We start from the raw sequence: 6,450 nt of genomic DNA on the forward strand, positions 1-6,450 counted from the left end.
ACACGTCCGTCACAATTAGTAATGGTAAAGTTTTAAGTGACAGTAGAGTAATCAAACCCTTCTAATGGTTTCTAAAAGCTACAGAAGTGAACCTAACAGTAGCTTCTGAAGCTAGCAGCTACTCAGATCCAAAAGCTAGGCAAAGCTCAAGTTTTCACAAAGAGCAAGGACATTTTAAGGAGAATTCCCAGGTGAAAAAAGTATACTTAAGTATATTTCAAACATACTTATATTTGTGAAAGTACACTTTAAGTATACTAAGTATTAAGTGTAATACCTATAAATATATCTGAAGTATACTAAAAGTATGCTTGTACCAATTTTGAAATTATAACTTTAAACACACTTAAACATAATTGTACCAAAATACACTTTTAATATATTAAATAAAAGTATACTTTAAGTGAACAAAATATATATTTGCTCAAGTGTAAATATACACTTGCTCAAGTATATTTAAAATATATTTAAAATATATTTTGTGTATATTTTAAAATATATGCTCAAAATAGAATTTTTTAAAATTCACTTAACACTACTTTAAATTATTAATTTCACTATGTTTTAAATTACATCTCAGTGTAAATTTTTTTAGGCTAATAAAGTATGCCTTTTTATTTGTTTTCTTTATTTAACCGGGTGAACCCCATTGAGATCCAGATCTCATTTTCAAGAGGGACCTGGGCAGAAGTCTGCAACATGCAGCAACCTGGTTACAAAATAATACATATGCAGAAGTATGTCTTTTAGGCACCTAAAAAGTACTTTTTAGGTGCTTTTTAGGGATACCTTTTAAGCACCTAAAAAGTATGGTTAGAATACCATAAAGTATGGTTATTAATAATCTTTTACTAAATTGCAAGAAATAAAAAAAATTATAATCCTGATGTAATGTTGTTAAAGTACCCAATCCATTTTCAGATGTATGATGTAATATCATACATCAGGCATTAGCACCAGTTCATACTCCAGACCAGATGGTGGCGGTATTGCACACTTTCATTTATTTAATAAACGCCACAAAGAGAAGAAAAAACTTGAACGCAGGGAAGATAACAGACGCTGTCCAAATTCGCCATTTTTACTCGCATAATATTGCCTTAAAAGTAGAGAGGGCCTTGACAATAGTTACTAATTTTGGTAAATTCAAGCTGGTGACTAAGTCCGAGTTAGACGACAACATAACTGGACAACAACCGATGGAAATGAAATGTGTTTCACAAAAGGAGCCCGGAGGGACGAAGGCGTCTTGCTAGCTAGTGGTAAGTTTGCTTATTAATTATCTCCGTTTAATTATAAACAGTGCCGTAAAGATATATAACTTACGTTGGTTTTATAAATAATTATTTTATCAATTTTATTGTGACTTGTATGATTATTACTATAGCAATCATTCAGCTTCATGTTATAAATGCATGGAGGCTGTTTGTTGCGACTTATACTTTTATTCATAAACTTAACCTGGTTTTAATTAAGCTCCATATGTCAAAGATACTTTGATATTGTGAGGTTGTTGTTACAACTTGTTCATCAATGTTTTTATCTTCAACATATGTTTGCAGTCTAAGCAAATGAAGATGAAAGAGGAAGCCAGAGAAATCAAGTGTTAGGAAACCTAAAGACTTTTCTGTCTCACAAGAGGCTCTGGCTCCACCAGATCACCAACCAGCTCTGAGGATGAACCTCCACATCGTCTTCATAATGTATGTTTTTGTTTTTGTTTTGTTTTTTTAATGAGGAGCTAGCTACATTTTCAACAACAAAAACTGGTGCGTTACCAACACCAAGTGCTTAATAAACATGATTTGATTTAAAGATAACTGGTCAGAATTTTTCCCCTTGTTTATCTAACATTTCTCTTTCATACATTTTATTTGTTGTTGGCTTTCAGGGCCCTGTGATGGGACTGGTGACCTGTCCAGGGTGAGCCCTGCCTCTCATCTGACTGCTGGAGATGGGCACCACCAGCCACCCTCACTACCTTGCAAGGATCAGTGTGTTCAGATCATGGATGGAAAGCTTTTAAGGTAGTTTGTCTCCTTAAGTCCACACTTAAAACAGCTTCATAGTTAATGCCAACATCAACTGATTCTATGACATTGCTGACTATTTTTTTCTACTTCTAACATAAACAGGCAAAGAAGACACCCAGAAATGTTTTTCCACCCCAGGCACCCGGTCCCCATCATCATCAGTTCTTTTTTGTAGGTTTCTGTAAGGTGCAGTGGTGCAGTGAATGGGAATGTTCTGTCATTGATCCTCACTCATGTTAGAAACATACCAGCAGTGTCATGAAGTGTCATTGAGTAAATTTTATTAAATTTTAATAAGAATTTGCTTTAAAAGTTGGATGAAAGGTTTTATTTTATATTTATGACAGTGTCATGTCAGTCTTATGCACACCCCATCAAATAAAGTGTTACAAAAATGGTAATATATTGAAAGCACAATGTAATTATAATTTTTGTTCTTTAAAGTAATAACATTCATGTTTTTTTGTCACACTTAAATTTTCATGTTCATTGTGTTCACTTTTGATGTGTAAACTGCTAATTTATGTAAAGCTCATAAAATTGTGAATAAAATTGGACAATTTTAAAATGTCGGTCATAAAACAAAATATTTGAATTACTGTGAACATCTTGTGTAATTAATCTTTCTATGTAATTGTAGCCTAAAACAATGAAAGTACTGTAGTGTAGTTATGCATGTAATATACAAAATAGGAAAGTAGGAATAAAGAAGACTTTTATGAGTAATTAAAATTGTACTTTATTAGCAATAGCAGTAAATCAAAACTAAAAATTAAGTGTAATTTAAATACATTACTAATATATTAGCAGTATATTAAAAGTTTATTTTTAATATAATTCTATGACAGAATTAGTACACTCAAAATATATAAATAGTACATTAAAAAAGTTCACTTAAAGTATGCTAAGTACAACTTGAAGTTGTTCCAAAAAAGTACGTTACAGTATACGAAGTATACTAAAAATTGTAATTTAATACTAATTTAAATACTATTAAAATATACTAAGCACAAAAAAGTTGTTCCAACATAGTATAGTTTAAGTACATCAATCAAAGTATGCTAAAGTATGTTAAAATTTAGTATACTAAAGTATACTTTTTTTTTTTTACCAGGGTTTCCTCAATGTGTTTGTGTTTTTTAAATAGAAACAGTGGAAGAGACTTGTAATCAGAACTGCTGCTGATTTAAATATACAAATATTCCCAATAAAACAATAACACAAGGGCATAGCGTTAATTCCAACAGTCTTTAAACTATTTTCCTCTTATAACTGTTGTCACTGCTTATTATGGCCAAAAAGCTTCTACCATTTATTTTGTACATTTTATTTTATATCTAGAGACATTGTCATGGCCCTCTGCTCTGTTTAATGATACTGAGCTGTGACTTTAACTTTGGCACCCATTAGCAGTATTAGTTGCTGTAATTTGAACACTTTGACACTGTGGTGTCATGATTTGCAGTGAGAGGTGGTGAGGAAGACACAGCGAACCCAGGTTGTAGGGAATGATGATGTCATAAATACCAAGTCCAATCAGCACAGAATGAGCAGAAGGCTAATAGCTCAATAATGGTAGCAACTGGTGCAGAAAATACACTGATGATAGACTTGACAACTGACAAGACAAGGATCAGACGAGGAACAAGAAACACAGGTGGGATTAAATATACAGAGGGTAATCAGGGAAATTTGCCATTGAGCCTCATAAATCATCATCATAGAGTGAAAACTGTGCATAACACAGGAAAGGTCAAAAAGCTGGGAACAATCAAGGGGTAGACAGGACAACACAGAGACTCAATAGACACAGAAACCTAAAATAAACACAAAAAAAACCTCAAATCCTCACATGTGGTGTCTTTGCAGCAATGCCAGCTTCTGAGAAATTATTTACATAGTCACTGCAGGAATGCATTAGCTCCAAATTACAGTCAAGTTGGACCGAGCCATCTGGATGACAGGAAAAGACTTTCTGACATCATTGGATAAATTCAACTGAGTTTGATATGAAGAGATTGTTGCTCTCAAGAAATGACACGTCACTGTTACCACATGTTTGAAACATACTACAGATTATTAATAAGCAGCAATTTTCTTCCTGTAGAGATTCAATAGTTCTTCTGATGAATAACTTTGGCTATCATGTTTATTTCTCAGGAGGCTTTGCAGCAGCTCCAGAGCAGGATGTAGGTGGTGGATATTACTGCTGGCATTTCGAGACGAGAGGTAATAAACTATTCTTTTGGTAATACACATTAAACATGACTATCATTAGCATTGTTGAGCTAGCTATTATTTTTTTGCTGCTGCTGTTTGTTTTTTACTGTCTCTAAGTAATGTTTATCCTGGCAATAGAAACTCTAACCAATGAATCCAAGCATACAAATGGCACAAAGATCTGTCACACATCTTGATTTATCTTGAATGATTTTGATCAGAAATCAGTGCAGTTTCTCAGTCAGTAATGCCTCTTCTCAGGTTTGTGTTGAGTCTCCATGTCCTACAGTCCAACAGGTGTCGACTTCTTCATTAATGCAGTCTTGTTCCAGAGAAGCAAGATGTAGGTTTTGCTATATTTCCATTTAGTTGTTTTTAATTGTTAAAATTTTGCAGATTAAAAACCTTTTGCTGATATTTACATTATTTAAATTATGTGTAAAACATCTCATTTGTTTAGAGGAAAGCTCTAAAATGTGCTTCTTTAGTGAACGTTTATGACACATTTCTTTTCCCTTTTGACTTGGCTTTTTTCCCCCTAGATTTTTAAGATATTTATAAGAGATTGGAAGAAGAAGTGCTTATGTAAACTGGTTCCACCTTAACTACCTATGAGTAGCTAATAAAATGTAAAACCTGTTTTATGTCCAAAACATGGACTTTGCTGGAGGGAAGTTTTAAGGATTTTGTTTTCATTGAATTCAAAATGTATTTAAACATTTGTGATTGTAATTGTGGTAATTTTAGTTAATTTAAGACAATTAATGTCTAAATAGAGACACGGATCCAAGAGTTGTTTCCTACCTTTATTGGACATTATGTCCAACAGAGTTCTAATCTGACTGGTTTTGAGTTTCAGTTGGAAATCTCTAATAAATGTCAACAGGATTCTGAGGGTGATCTAGGTTCCTAGCTTCCTATTTTGCAGGAAACAGGAAACTATATATTTTTTTTAATGTAGCAAAATTCTTTTTTAATAGGTGTAAATTAGATTTTTCTGTAAGTTAGAGCTTCCAGTTGTAGCCATGTCAGCTGTAAACTGAATGACGCTTCAGGCTCACTGTGAACATCAACCATTTTATGACCATTCCTGGGAATCGTTTATGATTCTTTCTACAACATCAGAGGTTTTTTCTCTGTTTTATTCACAGTCGTTTCCCCTGCAGCTGAGACAAAAAGCAACATAGTAGCAGTTCATTTTCAGGCTGACAGCATTTCTAAAAATGTTCTGAGCCATTTCTGGTTCCCTGCAGGTGGAGTGAAGCTCCGAGTGGAAGTGGCTCTGAAGTGGTTTTACAGCTGATGTGGCCCCACTGATAGGAGTCCACCTACACAGAGCAGTGGATTTATGTGGAGCTGCAGGCATCAGACTGCAAACTGGTTTTAATCCTAAAGACATGAGCTTAGAGACCGGTCCGTCACTTTGATCCAGACTAAAATACTTCAACATGACAGCTGCTTATGAAGAACATGAATATGATTAAAACCTTAAAATCCTGAAAGTATAAAACATACATTTAGAGTTGCAAATAATGATTGTTCTATTAATCGATTATTCAGTTGAGTGTTCTGATAAGTAACCTAGTAATCAAATTTAAAAATTCACATTTTGCAGGTTTTTCATTTAACCACTAATTATTTAATCTTGTAAATTATTTCATTATTTACAATATTAGAAATACACAAGAGAGCAAACAAATTAACATGTTATTGCCTAAAGTATAAGAACATATTCTGTACAGTTGATCATTTGTAGCAAAAAATTCATAAGCAGCTAAAAAAAATGCTTCTAGCATCATGTTTAGCTCAACTGTAGGGCTGATCTAATGACTATTTTTTAAAAATTCATAACTGAATTGGTCCAGATTATTGGCTGTCTGTTTTTTAGTGTGAATGAGACCTGTCTTTGGAACTGTAGGGAATAATACCATTTTGTAGAAAGAGTTAGAAGCTCGGCGCACAGGCTCACAGCAAATAACAGTTATAATGATCCCAGAAGATGACGGCATAATGAGCAAAATAATAAAGAAGGAATTATACGGGTACTAACAGGATATTTAGAAAATAAGATTGTAGTATTGGGTTTAACAGGCCAAGCCGTACTGATTCAAACTAAATTGCACTGTTGGGGTGCAGGTATTTCTGTATTTATTTATTTTTAAAAATAGTGTCAGGATATTGATGATCTTTATTGCTG

General features: G+C 33.4%; 1 long non-coding RNA gene across 1 annotated transcript; it reads left to right on the forward strand.

Annotated features, from left to right (window-relative positions):
• Nucleotides 1-964: 964 nt before the first annotated feature.
• On the forward strand, nucleotides 965-1,908 carry LOC107837802 (uncharacterized). The gene is made up of 3 exons (XR_001663845.1): nucleotides 965-1,262; nucleotides 1,563-1,703; nucleotides 1,892-1,908. It is a non-coding gene; the product is annotated as an uncharacterized LOC107837802 (long non-coding RNA).
• The last annotated feature ends 4,542 nt before the right edge of the window (nucleotides 1,909-6,450 follow it).

Source organism: Poecilia formosa, unplaced genomic scaffold (assembly GCF_000485575.1).
Source record: "Poecilia formosa unplaced genomic scaffold, Poecilia_formosa-5.1.2 Scaffold177, whole genome shotgun sequence".
Classification (NCBI taxonomy): Eukaryota; Metazoa; Chordata; class Actinopteri; order Cyprinodontiformes; family Poeciliidae; genus Poecilia; species Poecilia formosa.